Raw genomic sequence first — 20,248 nt, 5'->3', positions numbered from 1 at the left:
GTGTGTGCTTTTTCACCTCTATGCATGTGCAGAACATTTTGCGCATGCACAGAGGGCTAAAAAAAAGAAAATGGTGATGTCTGGATGGGTGGGTGGAGTCTCGCGCTACCACTGCTACCGGTTTTTCAAACCATACACCACTACAACTACCAGTACGCACGTACTAGGCCGATCCAGTATCATTTCATCCTTGCATGTAACATTCTAAACATTCTAGCTGCTCCTAAGATGCTGATTTAGGCCACCACAGAAGTTATTTTTGCTCATGAGAAAATTGCTCTCAGCTTTTATTTTATTTTTTGTAAAGATTGTTCTACATGTCATAAGTGTCAGGATTAGCAATCCTAGGTGATATTTCATTGTGTTAGCATATAAGATAAAAGAAGAATGTAAGCATGTTAATGCTGAGTCATAGGCTGTGAACTGCAACCTGACTGGGCCAGAGCATTATAAGATGCAGATCAACTTTATCATGATTGTCTGCTGTTGGTGGTGGTGGTTGTTAGTTGGCTGGCTGGAGCAGTTTGAGCATGAGTTAAATATTCAGTAGAGCTGTAGCATTGATACAGAGAAACCTGGATTATTTTAGTATCTACTTGTACCCTGGATTGGTTTAGTATCTACTTGTACCCTGGATTGGTTTAGTATCTACTTGTACCCTGGATTGGTTTAGTATCTACTTGTAAGTAAGTTTTACTGAATATAGCTAAAGTAAAGTTCCTGTAAATGGAAGATTAAGACAGAAGATATTTTGTTTGCACTGAAGAGTAAAACTATTTACTACTGTTTTCTACAAATGTGTCTTCATCATTTATCTGCACTGGTTCCTTAATTGCCACATTATATTCTGGTATCTTACCAAGTCCTCCTGCATAGCTCTATATATCCGGACAATAAGGTTATTTATACATTTAACAGATTTATTATGGGTACCCAGTAGGTACCAAAACAGTCTGCGTACTGAACAAATAAATGCAACAATCACAACCCATAACATTAAAAAAAGGCATGGACAGGAGTAGCAACATCCTTTGGGCATCCAAAAAAACCTAACAACAGATAGACTTGCATTTATGTCAGAGCTCCTTTAGTATCTTAGACCTACTACCTGTTCTGACAATTTCCTGATCAAATAATACAGCACAAACAGCATCCCAAAAACCTATTTTATTTTAATGGCTGGTGTTTATTTTCATTCCCAACCATAATAAGTCCCAAATAAATGATAACAAGTCCAACAATAGTCTTTCGGGGAAAGTCAGATAAGCACACAAACTTTGATTTTTCTGGACGAGTCTACAGAGAGGGGTGGCATAGAAATCTAATAAATAAATAAATAAAGCTGCCAAAGACCAATTAGCAAGAAACTTGACAGGGCCAAACAGAAACAGAGTCTGAGCTAGAATGATATGAGTTGAACAAAGTTGCTTCCTGCGATGAGCCCTTCCATGTGCTCCACTTATACAGCCTATGGGAGGGACCAATTATCGCCAAGCCTTACTCATGAGTAGTCCTTGTCCTCTGTAACTGTTCTTGCCTTCTGGCATTCTGCACACGCAAGCTTTGAGAACAGGTTCCCCATGTTCCTCTGCCTCACTCATGTCACTCTCCAAAGGCTCTGTAGCCAGGAGAGACCTCCCAGATGGTCCGGGCTGGATCCCTACTTCTGGCACCGAGCCTTCTCCAGATTCCAGGCTTGGCCCATGTCCTTTTCCCAGTTTCCTTGACTCTGCTGCCAGCTCCACAGGCCGCTGGCCAGTGATGGGTTGCACTTACCTTTTGTTTGTTTGTTTGTTTGTTTGTTTGCTTGCTTGCTGATTTGATTTGATTTGATTTGATTTGATTTGATTTGATTTGATTTGATTTGATTTGATTTGATTTGATTTGATTTGATTTGATTTGATTTGATTTGATTTGATTTGATTTGATTTGATTTGATTTGATTTGATTTGATTTGATTTGATTTGATTTGATTTGATTTGATTTGATTTGATTTGATTTGATTTGATTTGATTTGATTTGATTTGATTTGATTTGATTTGATTTGATTTGATTTGATTTGAATGCCGCCGCTCTCCGCAGACTCGGGCCGGCATACATTTTCCTACTGGATTGGTCCTAGAGGCCAGCATGTGTGTGCACATGTATGGCGGTGGGCACGTGTAACCCCACATGAGATTTTGCTTCTACGCTTGTGCGGAAGCAAAGAAACTGGCAAAAATTGATGAAATCTCACACGAGGATACTCGCACGTGTGGGATTTTGGTGATTTTTGCCAATTTGCAAAAAAGTTCAAATTTACACAGAGGCAAAATCTCATGCATGGGGTGTGGGGGTGTGCAGCAGGGGTGCACAGATGCACATGCATAGCTGTTTGTGCTTCCCGAATGGCAATCCCAGGCGTGCTGGGGGCAGCCCAATATTGCCACTGACGGACCAAAACACTAGCTCAGTAGACAGCCAGGCAGAACGTCTGGCTTCCCTTTTTTTGCAGAATGTCAGCAAGGTTAGGATCATCTGTACCTAAGATTATTCTTTAGTTTTGAAGAAATGCTAATGTTTCTAGCCCTTTGAAGGAGATGCTATGTTGGGGAAATTCTATGCAGGCTTCACTCTAGTAAACTTGGTATATTTAATGCAAACCATCATATGGGACGGGGTTATTTTCTAATATTCTAGAAGCTGTACAACTGTTTCTCTGATTCATATGCAGCCTTTAGAGCTGTGTTTATTTCCCCTGGGGGAAAATAGTATTATTTATTCCTATGAATATGTATGGTGCAAAAACCATAACATCTGCACATAGTCGCTATGCTATAGTATCTCAGATTTGTTTGGACTTTTAATCCTTCCCCCCCCCCCACCTTCTGTTAACCAACTGAACAGAGAAAAGAAGGGGAGTGGGGGAAATCCTGTCTTAAGGTAAAAGCCATGGGAATGAACTAATTCTCCTGTCACTCAACTAGTTACAAAACAAGACAGGCAAAGATTGAAGGTGAATGTTAATGATGAAGGAGGCAACCAGATGGCACAGCATTTCTTGCGGTGGTTTATCATGCTTTATTATTCTGAGAAATTTTTTTTTGATAAATGGTTACATGTTAAACAGGTATTCAAGCAATATGGGGGTCACCTTTCATTATGGCCAAGTAAGAGATTTTTTCCCATTATTATTTGATCATGGAGTAGGCTGAAGGGGAGAGTGATAAAATGCTATTGTTCCACCTATGGTATATCTGTATGTCTACACATGACATTAGGAAAATGTCATGGAACCATTTATTATTTATTTTATTATTTTATTAATCAGATTTGTATGCCGCCCCTCTCCGCAGACTCGGGGCGGCTCATAGCAATAATAATACTGTTGTGATTCCGTCTGAGGCTCCTCAGGGAACGGCTGAACCTCTGCCGGCTCCCTGCTCAGAGGGGGAGGATGAGGAACAGGAGGAAGAGGAGGAGGCCCAGGCAGAAGGGGAGGAGGAATATCAGGCCGAGGGAGAGGGAGAACAGCCAGAATCCCCCGGGGTGGAGCTCTCCCCAGCAAGCAGCCTGGAGTCCTTAGATGAAAATGCTCAAGCCATCATCGATCACAGGCAGAGAAGAGCAGCACAACGAAGGGGACAATTAGCCAGGTACTTCCAGTCCTAAATAGGTAACAGCTGGGTTTGGGTGTGGTTCTCCCCAGAAAGGCTGAAAAGGCAGACCCACCCTTCCTGTATTGTGGAGTATTATCTTTGGGAGTCCTGGGACCTGGCTGTGATCTTTGGCGTCTCTGATTCTGGCTTGTGGCCTTGAAGGCTGAAACCTTGGGGGGAAAGGCGTGGGGGCTTATTCTCTACAGTGGTGTGTGTGCCAGCAAGAAGTCTGCTGTATTGTCTGGCCGTCAGGACTTTACTGTGAAGCCTCATAGCCTGCCTGTTGGGAAGAACAGGTTTTTCTCTGTGTTTATTTTTCAAACTATAAAGTGCTTTTGCTTTTACCAGCGTTAGTCTGGCTGCTTTTTCCAGTTGGTGTTGAAGTCTGGGGGCACCCAGACAGAACAAATACAATGTAAACAAATCTAATATTTAAGTTAATTTAAAACCCCAATTTAGAAACCAATCATACATACTAGCATACCATGCATAAATTTTATAAGCCTAGGGGGAGGGAAAGTGTCAATTCCCCCATCTCTGATGACAGAGGTGGGTTTTAAGGAGCTTACAATAGGCTAGGAGGGTGGGGGCAACTCTGATATCTGAGGGGAGTTGGTTCCAAAGGGTCGGGGCCGCCACAGAGAAGGCTCTTCCCCTGGGTCCCGCCAAACGACATTGTTTAGTTGACGGGACCTGGAGAAGGCCAACTTTGTGGGATCTAACTGGTCACTGGGGTTCATGCAGCAGAAGGCACACTCAGAGTCTAAGGGAAAGTGATATAGGACCTGTTCCTGATCATAGTTGAATTAAGCTACAATTGGAAATGGCTATGGAAATGGTTAAGGTTAGGGTTAAAGTAACTAAGACAATGTAACCTGATAAATCCATGATGGAGAATTTATGGCACGCATGCCGGAAGTGGCACACAGAGCCATCTCTCCAGGCACGTGAGCTGTCGCCTATTGCTCTTCTGGGTTCTGGCACAGCTGGTCTTCATGTTATGGGAACACCAGAAACCAGAAGAGCAGCTGCCCGAGGTGCATGCATGTACTGGGGAGATGTTCATCCATTTTCTGGCGTGTGCATGTGCCCCGGCCACCTGGTCTTCTGGTTTCTGGCATGCATGCACACATGAAGACTAGCTTCCTGGTATACATGTGTGACCAGAAACCAGAAGATCATCTTCCTAGGGTGCAGATGCTCTTCCGGTTTCTGGCACACATATACACACACACATGCTCCTGTTTTGGCACTTGGTGCTGAAAAAAATCACCAATACTGAGATAAATTCTATGCCCAGGTATTTGAGCTGGGAAACCTAAATAACCCAACAAACAATCCTAGATAGCATCAAAGTTAGGGTTGACTCAGATATGGTAATCCTAAATCTCTCTGGGCATACAAGACACACAGATTTCATTGGCAAATGAAATAACAAGGTTGTTCAAAAAAATAATTAGAGAGACATTTACTCTGAAAATAGCTAATCCTTGACTTACGACCACAATCGAACCCCAAATTTCTGTTGTTAAGTGAGACATTTATTAAGTGAGTTTTAGGATATTTTTTTTTGCCACAATTGTTAAGTGAATCACTGCAGTTGATAAATTAGTAACCTGGTTGTTAAAGTGAATCTGGCATCTCTATTGATTTTTCTTGTCAGAAGGTTGCAAAAGGAGATCTGATAAATAAAATAATGTGACCTTGGGACACAGAAAATGTCACAAGTATGAACCAGTTGTCAATCATCTGAAATTTGATCATGTGACTATGTGGATGTTGCAAAGGTTGTAACTGTGAAAAAACAGTCATAAGTCACTTTTTTCAATGCCATTGTAACTAAGTGAATTGTAAGTAGTGTTGGGTGAACTTCATGAAGTTCATGTTCGGTGAACTCACCCAAACTTTGCCGTGAAATTTGGGTGAGTTCGCCAAACCTGAACTTTACCCGAACCCAAACCCAAACAGCAGCAGCGCTTTTTAAAAATTTTTTCAAAAGTTCGGGTAAACTTTGGGTTCGGCGTGAAGTTCGGGCAAAGTTCCGGTTCGGCGTTTGACCGAACACCACAAAATGCCGCCACCCAGGAGGAGAGTGGGGAATCCCATCGTGGGATTTCCCACCTCCTTTTGCTTGCGGCGCTGCAAGCAAAAGGAGGTGGGAAATCCCATGAGGGGATTCCAGGGGTGGGGCTTTGATGTCACGGAGACTCCTTCCTCTCTGTTTTGGCTGGCCAGGAAGTAGTCTCCATGATGTCAAAGCCCTGCCCCCGGAATCCTGTCGTGGGATTTCCCACCTCCTTTTGCTTGCAGCACTGCAAGCAAAAGGAGGTGGGAAATCCCACCATGGGATTCCCCACTCTTCTCCTGGGCGGCGGCGTTTCGCGGTGTTCAGCCGAACGCCGAACCCAAACCCAAACTTTATCCAAACTTTTTTTAAAGTTGAGGTTCGGGTTTGACATGCCAAACTTTGCAATGTTCGGTTTGCTCAACACTAATTGTAAGTCAAAGACTACTTATATCATAGGCACATAATTGAAACAAAAAGATGGCTTACACGTCTCACTTCCCTTTGCCTCTCTCCTCAACCAAACTCATCTTTTAGTTTTCTCACAGTAACTAGCTGGTCACTTACGCTACTGTCCTCCATATTTCACAAACAATTTGTCATAGATCAGCTCAGACAAATTTGAAGCAGACCAAAAGCAAGTAATAACACCTACTGTAATTCACACAACATATATGAGCAAGCTGTCTTGGGTGTAATGCTCACATTCAGGGATGCATGGGGATGTTTCAAACACATCCAGGTAATATGCAATGTGGATATGCATTTAATTATCATTAGTGTCTACCTAATTTGTCATTAATTACCTTAATTGTCGTTAGTGCCTACATGGCAATCATTAAGTGTTGTACCTCATGATTCTTGACAAATCTATATTTTCTTTTATGTACACTAAGAGCATAGGCACCAAGACAAATTCCTTGTGAGTCCAATCATACTTGGCCAATAAAATTATTCTATTCTATTCTATTCTATTCCATTCCATTCCATTCCATTCCACTCCACTCCACTCCACTCCACTCCTCTCCACTCCACTCCACTCCACTCCACTCCACTCCACTCCACTCCACTCTACTCTACTCTACTCTACTCTACTCTACTCTATTCTATCTTAGGGAAGCAAGAATGCAATGCATCTCTCTATCTGTCTAGGCAAAACAATGTTCCAGTACTTATTTCCTTTAGCTTTGTTCTATGACAGATACAATTAGGATTTAATTTCTGCTTTCTGGGTGGGTCTAAACCTGTAAAACATTGACTAATAGTTCCTTATTTTTCTTTGACTCTATTTGTCACCATTTAAGTCCATTCTGGTTTGGGTGTTTCACCTTTCTCCTTTTTCTTCTTCTAACTCAGTGGTTCCCAATCTTTTTTTTGGGGGGGGGGCCTGCCCCACCTAAGCATCTCTAAAGCCCTGATGCCAATCCCCTCCCCCAATTGTGACATATAATTCTAACTATTCAAAAAGTGAATTCCCTCTCACGTGGAGGAAGCCTAAAAGGCCATTAATTTGATTTAAACAAGGTTCCAATTGCCCCCATTAAAAATCAAATTGCTCACCAGTGGGGCATGGGCCCCACATTGGCAATCACTGTTCTAACTGCTCGTTAAAATAAAACTTTACTTTAACTTGTTGCACTCTTAACAATAAAGCAACAGCAACTGAGCAGTAGTGATAGGGATTTATGTGATGTGGTATTTTTTTTTCCTCATGTTTCACCTCTCCTTCTCTTCAACCTCAGTAGCAGGCACGGCTTCAAAAAGTGATTTGATCGAATGCAATTTTCACACTCTCCCAACACCTCTTATTCATGGCACTTGATTCTAGCTCCAACAGGCAATTCCATGCTCAGAATTGCAGCGAAATCTAAGGGAAAACTTAAGACTGCCTAAAAGGACTCCTCAGAGAAATTCAGACCCATTTAATGAAAGCGGTTTTCACTGCAGGGAATGTGATATATCCTTCCTCATGTTCAGAAGAAATATGCTTCAACTAACACTGTATCACCATATATTAAACCTTTGAAAAGCATAGCATTATATGCATAATCTATGTCTCTTCTGTGTCTCTGTCTCTGTCCCTCTGTTTCTCTCTGTCTGTCTCTCTCTCTTTCACACACACAAACACACATACACGCTTCGCATTTATGAATCACTATATGAAAATTAACCCCAAAAGGAATGATTTCTACGGATATCCCCTAGCTTCAATGTAGAGATACAGATCAAAGTCTAATTAGGCTTCTGTATGTCAGCAATGTTCCCTTGTAGCAATAGTACCCAAATTTGGTTCTCATCAGTCCCAAGAAATGGGACTTCAACGTGCAGTAGACTGAGATTGTTCTGTTTGATAATAATCATGCTGCAAAGAAAATGTCTATAGAGATTCTCAGTCATCCGGGCCCATGGACTTTCTTTGTTTTTCCTTGAAGACATTGTTCTTTTCATTCAAGAAGCTTCTTCAGTCCTGGATGAATGATGGAGAATGGAAGGATTTATATTCCTTGCAGTCAGCTGATTATTAGCACACTCTCTGAGAGCCATTGAGGCCACTTGGGGATTTAACTGTGCCCTCAGGGTCTCCTGAATAGTGTAAATGGATGAGAAATCTTCTTGGAACTGATGAAAGAACTTTGTTGTAAACAGGAGATAGGGAAGTAAATCTCTGCATTGGAGATATAAAGCAACCACTTCACAAACACATGGCACAACATAGGAGAACAAACCCTATGCATGACATTCACCAGTCCATCTGCATTTGAAGGACAAAGGCCACTCTTTTGAAGACAGCAAAGTCCACATTCTTATCCGAGAAGACCGACTGGTTTGAAAGAGGGGTCAAAGAGGCCATCTACATTAAAATTGAACAGCCCTCTCACAACAGAGGGGAGGGGGGTTACAACATCACCTATCTCCTGTTTACAATAGTTGGATCAAAAAATTATACCTTTAGAGACATGAGATCTTCTGATCTTTTCAAATTCGATAGAGAACATCTCTTTTCAATCATAAACACAGGTAGTATCTATTTCCACTGTTTCTTCTTGGTTTCCAAGAAGATGCATGCAATTCAAGAAAATAAGCCTCTCCAGAAAAAGCAATTGATTTTCCAGATCAAAATGAATATGTGAAATAAATTCTTCCCAAAGGAGAATCACTATGGCAAAATACCATATCACATAAACAAATGTTACATATTACTATTTGCTTTCTTTCTATTTGCCTCCCAAAGGATCTCATTGCTTTACAACAGGAGGGGGGAAACACTCAAATTAAAAAAAAGAAATCACAATAAAGCAGACAGCACTTCAAACTAACAATTACAATAATTGTTAAATACAACAACTAAAAACAAAGCTAATTTTTTTTAAAAGTCAGGAAAGGAAAATAAATACAGTGATCCCCCGGGTATTGCGATCCCGATCATTGCGAAACGGCTATATGGCGATTTTTGAACCCGGAAGTAAAAACACCATCTGCGCATGCGCGCCCTTTTTTCTATGGGCACGCATGCGTAGATGGCGCCGGGCAGATCAGCTGCTGGGTGGCTTCCCTGGGTCTTCCCCCTCTTGCTGGCGGGAGGGCGAGCGGCGGGCATCAGCGAGGAGTTTCCCCACCGCCCACGCAAACTCCTCGCTGCTGCCGTGCCTGCCGCTTGTCTTGTCCGCCGCCTGCCTGCCCACGCGCCTGCCGCTCGCCCGCCCTTCGCCCGCCCACGCCGTTCACTCGCGCTGCTTCCCAGCTGAGTCCTGAAGCGAATTGGCTTCAGGATTCAGCTGGGAAGCGGCGTGAGCGAGCGGCGTGGGCGGGCGAAGAGCGGGCGAGCAGCAGCGAGGAGTTTGCGTGGGCGGTGGGGAAACCCCAGCGCCGCTTCCCAGCTGAGTCCCCTTCCCAGGAACCCCAATCTTCGGCTCCTCGCTAGCGCTGCGGAAGTAAAAACACCATCTGCGCATGCGCAGATGGTGTTTTTACTTCCGCAGCGCTACTTCGCGAAAACCCGATCATTGCTAGGGGTCCTGGAACGGAACCCTCGCAATGATCGGGGGATCACTGTAATAAGGAGCCTCAGAGGCAATCTTGTCCTGCAGTGTTTGGTATCCCATAGTTGACCCATGCACAGGTCAATATGGGTTTGGTTCTACATGTGTCTGTGTATCCCTCATCTGCATTTGAAATTCTCATTATTATTTGTTTTGGGTTTTTGTGGTTTTCTGTTTCAGTATTTTGTGGGGTTACCTGTTTTCTGAAAAGTGTCACTGTGGGAGGCCACCCAAGGAACTCTCAGAAGAAAGTTCTATCCCTTGTCCTAAGCAAATCCTACTCCTTAGCTCCTCATTGTGAGATGTTGGTAGAGCCAAAAATTGGTATTTTGTCCAATCATATTGTGCAAATTGGGAACAGCTGCTTCTTAAGTGCAACATTCTAAGTCAGGTTTGGTTATATAGACTAATATCAACACTTACACTGAATCTAGGAATTCATGGCAACAACAGTGTCACTTTGAGGACTATTGCTCAAGCTAACCCCTTAGTGATCAGGCAGTTGCATCCTGCACAAGATGAACTTTCAGATCATCTTCAGGAATAGCTTCATGTAGAGTGAGTATATTATAGTAATTAAATCGATCCTTGAACCTGTTTGTAGGTTCTAGCAGGGGAGTCCAACTAACATTTATGTTTGACCAAAGATTGGTACACTACTTCTTTCTTATCCTCTTCTACCAAGCATACAAGTTCAGGAGTGATGTTCATGGAGGTGTGAGCAAGAAAGGGGACACCCACATAGCCAATCAGATCAGCCAAATCAAACCTGGTGATCAGTGGAGTAACCGATGAGGACAGATCACCCTCACATCCAACTTAATCAATCATTCTATCAATCTATCAGATATTTGGGCCCAGAGCCTGAACCATCTCAATTCAGGTCATAGCTGATATATGAGCTGAGATGGGGATCAGCCTTCCTTGCCATTTATATTCCTACTAATGTAGTAGACTTAAGATTAAATGGAATTTAAATAATCTAAACTATCTGTTAGAAACTGCTTCTAATTAGATTCTTATAACAATCTCCAGCATTTTGCTCATGAAAGGAATATTGGTAGTCAGATGTTAGTTGGCCAAAATTTTAGGATCTGCCTCTTTCAAGAATAGTCAAACAGCTTCTTTCAAGAATGATCAAACAGCAGCCTCCTGAGTTGATTGCAATGTTTTAATAGGCATTGGTACCTGGTGGATGCATCCAATTACACATTTCTACAAGGGACATGGCTCTGTCTATCAATACAATCTCTACATTTACCTTGTTTACTTCGTAAGTTCATCATTTCTGAAACCAGAGGTGGGTTCCTCCCAGTTGGGACTAGTTTGCCTGAACCGGTAGCTACCCACTGGTGATGTCACAATGAGGTCACGAAACTGGTTTGGTTGGTGCTGGTGTGTGGGCGCCATCATCTTTTTTTAAAAAAAATTATTTATTTATTGGAATTTTTTTTTAAAAAAATTCTTGTGAAAATGTACAGAAGCTGAGTTTACAGTACTGTGCCTGCGTCGCCATCTTGTTTTCATTTTTTTAATCAGATTTTTTCGCCATGAGGTGCAGCTATGGGGCACAGGAGGAAGTTAACTGTCAGTGAGGTAAGTTAGTACCCACCCCTGTCTGAAACTAATTCTGATGGCATATTCAGTATAAGAATTGTGGCATTTACTTTGGAGCAAAAGTGGGTGACATGACCCTCAAAATACGTCACAGATCTGGTACAGGATGTATTTTGGATGGTCACTTGAACTCAGTGACGTTTTCCTAAAAAGATAAATTGGTGTCATACATAGTAGTATGATAAGCTTAAAATATTTGTTTTTGTTGAATTTATTTAGAGTAGAGCAGAGCAGAAGGGAAGGGAATAACAGAGTTGGCAAGGACTTTGAAAGTCTTCTAGTCCAACTCCCTGCTTAGACAAGAAACTCTAAACTATTTCATATAAATGGTTATCAAATCTCTTCTTTAAAACTTCCAGTGTTGAAGCCCCGAATCTTCGGATTCAATCCAAATCTAATAAATAATAATAATAATAATAATAATAATAATAATAATAATAATAATAATAATAATTATTATTATTATTATTATTATTATTATTATTATTATTAACTTCTGGAGGAAAGTTGTTCCAGTGATTAATTGTTCTAACTGACAGGAAATTTCTCCTTGGTTCTAATCTCTCCTTGTTTAGTTTCCACTTATTGTTTCTTGTCCTACCCTCAGGTGCTTTGGAGAATATCCTATTCTACTTTAGGGTGATCCATGAGATGTTGGATCACTGCTATCATGACTCCCCTAGTCTTTCTTTTCATTAAACTAGACATACCCATTTTCTGCAACCGTTCTTCGTAGGTTTTAACCTCCAGTTCCTTAGTCATCTTTGTTGCTCTACTCTGCATTTCTTCTAGAGTTTCCACATCTTTTTAAATCTGTAAATATATGATACCCAGATATGCAATGGTCTTAGGTTGACATTCATGTACCAAACATTCCAGTTTGTTACTGCTTGACTCCTTATATTCTTGGAGATCTATTCTCATATATTCCCATAGCCATTTGGTTTTCTTAGTCCTATAGACCTGTTTTGTGCAAGAATCACAATAAATCTTCTGTAGTATTTGTAGTATTTTTGATTTGTAGTATTTCTGATTCTAATTGGGATCTCTTACTCAGTCAAATCATTTTTTCCTTCTTTCATTCACCTCGGCATTGTGATTTTGACCTAAGAGACAAAGCTTATAAAAATATCTTCCGTCATCCACACTTCTTCATATCCTCTGGTGTTACTCCCAGCTGATTGAGCTGCACCTTGGAATGCAATAATTTGTTCCGATTAGATTCCTTTGTTTTGTGCTTCTAGCTTTGTCCAAATCTATTGCCCCCTTTATTGTGCTGTCTTATACTGATACCCGTCATGAAAATGTATAAGGTTAGCTTCATATATTTATTACTGAAGGCTTGTTGTAAATCTTTCCAGACTCGTCCGATGCTTTGGCATCCTATGTGCAGGATCATGTGGATGTGAACTTTAAGAATATGAAGGGCAAAAACATACAACACTCTAAAAGAGGAAATTACTGGTCCTTTTTTATCCTATTTAATTAAAGGGTAAGCTTAGCAAGCAAATGTACATTGAAACAAAGGGCTGACCAAGAAATCAATCTTCTGGCATTTAGCTCATACTACCAAGTCATTTAGAATTATGTTTCAAATATTAAAAACTACCCGGATATTATCTGGGAATTACTGTGAACATTTTCATAGTTTGAATATATTATTTATATTATATAGGAAAGGGGGGGCGGGAGGCCTAGATTAGTTTCAGATCATGAATTGCTGTTAACCACAAACTGAGTACTGAGTCACACAATGACCTCTGCCTTCAAGTTGATTTAATAAGCATCCAATTCATCATATTGGAGTGCTCTATAATTTTATAGATATGGTCCTCCTATCAGGTTGCCAGCCTTCTCAGGTGAGTTAGACAGGAAACACAATCAGATGAGCTAATTGCACTTTACTGTAAGGCTACCTTATCAGAATCTTGCAAACAAGTTGGAGGTACAATTCTTCTGATGCCTCCTTTACAGCACAAAAAAACCAGGAAGACTTCCTTCTTAGCTTTCCCCCATGCACCCATTAATCATTTGCAGGATGTGCTCCCTTTTCTTTGACCATTCCTTAGGCAGCTTCTCTTCTTCTATCTCCCAAGGTCAATTCAGGGGTGGGCTACTGCCCAGATTGGGGGGGGATGCAGTCTGGAGCTCCACCCCAGAGGACCCAGTTTGCACTGAAAGATGTTGAAAGAAAATGCAGGGCATCCTGCATAAGTCACACCCACAGTGTGGTAGTAAAAATTTTGGTAGCCCTTCACTGGGTCAATCCCACAAGCCATTACATCTCCACATATTAGCATCATGTTCATCCAATGCTTCCAGCCCTTATTATAAGAAAGGTACCTCACCTTTCTTATGCTAGTTTGTAACAGGGGTGGGTTCTAACTTACCTTGCTGCCAGTTCACTTCCTCCTGCATCATGTGGCCACATCTTGTGGGTGCGCACATGGGCAGTGCAAAAAATAGAAATTTATTTTTAAAAAGCTAAAAACAAGATGATGACACATACACTAGATAGGTAGATAGGTAGGTAGGTAGGTAGGTAGGTAGGTGGGTAAATAGATAGATAGATAGATAGATAGATAGATAGATAGATAGATAGATAGATAGATAGATAGATAGGCAATGCCCACAGACTGGCATCAATTGATCTGGTTCCAAGATGTCCTCATGTCATGATGTCCCCAGCAGTTTGTTACCAGTTTGAATGAACCGGTCCAAACCAGGAGGAACCCACAATCTAGTTTTGTGACCACAATCTAGTTTTGATTGATAGACATATGGGTAATAGAATCAATATAATTTATATTCAGGTAATATGTGTTTCATATTGCTTCTGATAACTACTCACTGCTACACCATGTCTAAAAAACATCCTAGGCAGAGAGTCACCTGCAAACTTTCTCCATGCTCAATCCAACTCAAAGGAAAAGGTGAGTTTTTATGTACACTGAATTATTCTTCACAGATGTTAACTCTGGGAATTGCTGGCTCCTTCCATCCTCTGATTAGTTCTCTTTGCCAGATCTCTATATAATTTTTCTTTCTTGGGGGATACTTGTAACTTTGGAAGCAACTGGAGTTAAGGACACCCCCTCTTATTATCCTTCTATCTTGACAGGGTCCTCTAATCAGCAGAGAGATATGCTTGTAGTTGCAATATCTCACATGCATCTTACATGTGGTCTGCTAGAGTCTTCCACTAAATAATTATAATTATTTATTAAATTTATATGCCACCCGTTTCCCTGATAGTAAGATTCCAGGATACTAATTGCTATTGCGAATATCTTATAAGCTGCATAAAAAGTAGTAGATAAGCTTCATCAAAAGGCACACATACATAATATTTAATTTTATGTCAGAACAGAGAAACTAAAAGAAAAAAATTCATATTAATTTTTTTTAAAAAAATTCCCCAGGCTTCTTGGAAGTACAGGTAGCTCAAAATTACAATGGTGCTGAAAAAACTGACTTATGACCATTTTTCAAACTTACGACCATTGCAACATCCCCATGGTCATGTGATCAAAATTAAGATACTTGGCAACTGATTCATATTTATGACAGGTGCAATGTCCCAGGGTCTTTTGTAACCTTCTGACAAGCAAAGTCAATGGAGAAGCTAGATTCATTTAACAACTGTTAATTTAACATCTGATTCACTTAACAACTTTGGCAAGAAAGGTCATAAAATGGAGCAAAATTCTCTTAACAATTCTCTCACTTAGCCACAAAAATTTTGGGCTTAATTGTGGCCATAAGTCGAGGACTCACTGTACTGACTACTGAGAAGCAATTCAAGCATCATGTAGAGAAAAATGTACAATTGTTTGTGCCAAAGCCCTGCTGTGAAAATGTAGCTCTTAATTAACAGAGATGTCAGAGGTATCTCAACCTAAGTTCTTTTGAGGTAGAAAACAACAAATGTTGTATCTCTGAATAAAGATATGTCTGACATGTCACTGCTAATATAGTGTAAAAAGATACTACCACTTGTAAACTGCATTGACTAACAAACCTATGAGATTCCTTTCATACATGTGAACTACTGAAAGTGCCCTTATAAGAAAACATTTACAGCAAGCTCAAGTAATCCTGAATAGTAACAGATAGTTACTGGTAAACTACACTGTTCATACACAATGGACCTCTTTAGATAGTTAGATAAGATCAGCCTTGCTGTCCTAGGAGAAATGGGAGTAATAATGGGAAGGTCATCAGATGAGTTTATCTAAAACATTCCAGCATCGTTTATTTATTTTATTTTATTTGTTTTGTTTTGTTTTGTTTTGTCATATACATATTGGTGGTACACAAAGATATAATATTTATATACACGATACTAGTAAAAGAGAAACATTAGGACAGGGGACGGAAAGCAATCAGCACTCATGTATCTACGGTATCTATGGGACCGCCTTCTGCCGCACGAATCCCAGCGACCAATTAGGTCCCAGAGAGTTGGCCTTCTCCAGGTCCCGTTGACTAGACAATGTCATTTGGGGGGACCCAGGGGAAGAGCCTTCTCTGTGGTGGCCCTGACCCTCTGGAATCAGCTCCCCCCAGAGATCAGAATTGCCCCCACCCTCCTTGCCTTTGGTAAGCTCCTTAAAACCCACCTCTGTCATCAGCCCATGTTTTGGTCACAATACTACACAGAATTTACTCAGTGACAAAATAAAAACAAATGCTGTTCGTGACTGAAGGTAGTGAGAGATCCATAAGGCCCCAGAATCAGATGCAACCTGTGGAAAACATAAGTAACTATTATATCTCATTACCATTGTACAATCTGACTTTGGCTAATGCTGTTCTATGTGCTAACTTTAAAAATAAGCCCTCTTTATTTATTTAGCATATGGCACACAGTGTCAGAAAATCTACGAATGCTAGACACAATGCAGTCCTGACAGCCTAAACAGTTCATTCTGTTTGCCACTTACATCCTATCCTTAATACTACAACAAGGGAAAAAGTAGTTTACACCAACTGACTAGCTCCTCCACCGGTCTTGCCGGGCCTCACCTTATGTTGCATTGCCTTACACCTCTCAGGTCTCCTGCCAGCTTCTGCCCTCTGCACACAGAAAAGCAGGTAGTTTTTTCTAACCAAAGTGGTAAGCCCTTTGCTTGCTAAATTGGTGACATTATCAAATAAATCTCTTTTTAATATCACTGGTCTGTTTTGGTTTTGAACTATGTTGTTTTTCCTTTTTTGTTTTTTGTTTTGCCCTTCATGTATTTATATTGTCAGGCCCAAGATTAAAATGTGAATTCAAAGGCTGGCCTGACACAGTAAAGGAAAAAAAATGTTTTTTTTAAAAAGTGAGATGATATGCACGTAGCACACATTCTTTCACGCAGAATCTAAAGTAACTGAACACAGGAAGGAATCAGAAATCTCTGCATTGGATTCGTCCACATGATTGTCCTTGTGGGTGTGGGGATAGGAGATGAGCTTTTTGGCCTGGCTTTAATCTTAAGGGACCTTAAGTTGGAATGAAGCATGTTGAATCAAATTTGGCTCTGTTAATAAATATGACTCTACGCTAAAGAAATAAGACGTGGAAGTTCATTTATTTTCTCAGATGTCTCAATTGTTCATCTGACATATATACTTTCTCACTTTCGGGATAAAATAGATATTCTCAGCTTTTGTGGAGAGGAAATGGACTAAAAGGTGACTTCTTGGTAACTGTGGGGCTGACAGAACCTGCAACATCTTTCTTCTGCTTTGCTATCCTTAAATCAGTTCCAGACACACTGTATCCAGATTGTTATGTTAAGACAATACCAAATGTGTGTGGGGGGGGGGAGGGAGGGAGAGATTGAGATTCCCTCATTTACTGGAGTGAAATGAAATTGTACCATGTCTGCACGCACGGCAGTGGCTGATATAGTGACAGAGTGAATCAAAATATGTTGCAACGTATGTTAGCACAAGGCGTTTAACAGAACATGAAGTGCAGTTCCATTCTTATTCATTGCTTCTCCTTTTTGTCGTCTGCTCTGACATCTGATAGCAAATAAGGCATATATTTGTAGCGGCAATGGCAGAGAAAGATAACACGTAGCTAAATATAGCTGTCAGTTTTCAGCTTGCATCGCTGAGGTGTATCAGTTCATATGCAAACTGAGGTTATAAAAAGTGCAGGTGGGAGGGTGCACAGAACAGCCAAATTCTCCTTTCCTTTCTAACATTTACTTCCTCTGCAAGCTATTCCCCCCCCCCCCAATCTGATTTGGGGAAATACTGGAGACAGCATAGCTGGAGCATCTAGATTTTAAGCATTGTTGGCGGTAGACAAGTTATGCTAGTGAGCTTAATTGGAGTGGAGTGCTCTGTACTGGGCCAGCATAGTAGTCTGTGGCCTTGAAGTGGAATGCAGAAACTGTGGGGATGCAGAGATGACCTTCCTTTAAAGTACTTAACAATGTAGAACATAGAATAATAAGGTTAGAAGGAACCTTCAATCAATCAAAATAGAGTTGGTAAAGACCTTGGAGGTCTTCTAGCCCATCCTCCTGCTGAAGTAGGAGATCCTATACCACAGGTAGGCAAAGTTGGCTCTTCTTTGACATGTGGACTTCAACTCCCAGAATTCCTGAGCTAGCATGATTGGCTCAGGAATTCTGGGAGTTAAAGTCTATATGTCATAGAAGAGCCAACTTTGTCTACCCCTGTATACCATTTCAGACAAGTAACTGTCCAGTCTCTTCTTAAAAACCTCCAGTGATAAAGCACCCACAACTACTGAAGGCAAGCTGTCCCTGTTGTATCCTGTAATGGCTACCTTGTATCTCTGTAAATAGTTTGTTCCTTGTTAAAGCGCTGTCTGAGCGACTTCCTGAGAATCAGGAAGCGACTTCCTGAGAATCAGGAAGTCGCTCCTGATTCAGGAAGCGACTTCATGAGAATCAGGAAGTCGCTCCTGATTCAGTCCCACTGGTTAATAGTCCTCGATGTTAAGAAGTTTGTCCTTAATTCCAGGTTGCTGGACCTTGTAGGTCTTCTAGTCCAGTGTTTCCCAACCTTTTTTGAGCCGTGGCACATTATTCATATTTTCAAAATCCTGGGGAACACTGAACGGGGGCGCGCGGGGGGGCTAAAGAAAAGTTTGGACAAAAAAAATATCCCTTCCTCCATTTCACTCTATTTCTCCCTCCCTCTTTCTCTCTCTTCCTTCCTTCCCTTCTTTCTCTCTCTCCATCCCTCTTTCTTTCTTTCTTCCTCTCTTTTTTGCTCCCTTTCTCTCTCCCTCCTTCCCTCCCTCTATGTCTTTCTCTCTCCCTTGCTCTCTCTCTGCCTCTCTTGCTATCTCTTTCATTCTCTCTCTTTCTCTCTCTTTCTGTCTCTCTTGCTATGTCTCTTTCTTTCTCTCTCTCTATCTCTTTCTCTCTCTCTCTCTTTCTCTGTCTCTCTCTCTGTCTCTCTTGCTATCTCTTTCTCTCTCTCTCTTTCTCTGTCTCTCTTGCTATCTCTTTCTTTCTCTCTCTCTCTGTCTCTTTCTCTCTCTTGCTATCTCTCTTTCTCTCTCTCTCTCTGTCTCTCTTGCTACCTCTTTCTCTCTCTCTCTCTCTTGCTATCTCTTTCTTTCTTTTTCTCTCTCTTGCTATGTCTCTCTTTCTCTCTCTCTCTGTCTCCCTCCCTCTTTCCTTTCTATCTCTCCCTCCCTCTTTCCTTTCTATCTCTCCCTCCCTCTTTCCTCCCTCCCTTCCTCCCTCTTTCCTTTCTATCTCTTTTCTTTCTATCTCTCCCTCCCTCTTTCCTTTCTATCTCTCCCTCCCTCTTTCCTTTCTATCTTTCTCTCCATCCCTCAGTGGCGGCAAAGAAGAAGGAAGGTAGGCTGCAGAGGGCACCGAGGACAAGAGTGCTCGCTCGCTCCCTCGCCCTCTGACTTCCCTCCCTCGCTGCTGAAGGGACGAGCGCGGGCACGAGCGCGTGCATGGGCCCACTGCAAGAAGGGTTTTTTTGCTTTTTCCCCCCTTCCCCCGCCTCATGGGAGAGAGAGAGAGAGAGAGAGAGAGAAAGAGCAGCGCCCTGTCGGTTCCGAGCACAGCCAGGGAAAGCGGCCTCGAGCCGAGTGCGAACTGCGGGATGCTGCGGGTGGGGGTAGCGAAGGCAAAGCCTGGGAGGCGGGGAAGGGAAGAGCGGGAGACCCCCAGACAGAACGGCTGAGGGAAGGAAAGACGGAAGGAGGGAGGGATTGAGAAGCAAAGCCAGGGAGGGCTGAGAGAAAAGGGGAATGGCGCGCGCGAGAGAGGGGCGGGGCGGGCATTCCCGAAACGGACTGAGAAAGCCGTCTCTCGCAGCGAAAGTGCTCCCAGCCAGGGGGCTGCGAGAGAGGGCTTTCTCCATCCGTTTTGGGAAAGCCCGCCCTGCCCCTCTCGCAGCCCCCTGGCTGGGAGCGCTTTCATCCCAAGGAGCTGAAGCCGCTGCCGCAGCCGCCGCGAGAGAAGTCGCACCCCAAGGCAGGGGGCGGAGGAGGAGGAGAGGGGGCAGATCGGGTGGGGAGCTTCACGGCACACCTGACCGTGTCTCGTGGCACACTAGTGTGCGGTGGCACACCGGTTGGGAAACGCTGTTCTAGTCCAACCCACTGTTCAACCTTGTTTTATGTTGGCTTCTGTTTCCTCCATCTTCCTTCTTGAAAAACGCATTCAGAGGTTTTTAGAGAAACAGCAAGCCCAGGAGAAAATGTATAGCATTTTATTTGTTTGTTTCTTGGTATCCTGCCTTTATTACTTTTACAAACTGCTCACGATGGTGAACATATCCAACATACCTTCCTCCTCCTATATTCCCCACCATAACAACCCTGTGGGGTAAGTTGGACTGAGAGAGAAAGAGAGAGAGGAAGAGAGAAGGGGGAAGGAGGGAGGGAG

This window comes from Erythrolamprus reginae, chromosome 2 (genome assembly GCF_031021105.1).
Source record: "Erythrolamprus reginae isolate rEryReg1 chromosome 2, rEryReg1.hap1, whole genome shotgun sequence".
NCBI classification, from domain to species: Eukaryota; Metazoa; Chordata; class Lepidosauria; order Squamata; family Dipsadidae; genus Erythrolamprus; species Erythrolamprus reginae.
The sequence above is the reverse complement of the archived record's forward strand: the minus strand, read 5'-3'. Positions refer to the sequence as shown.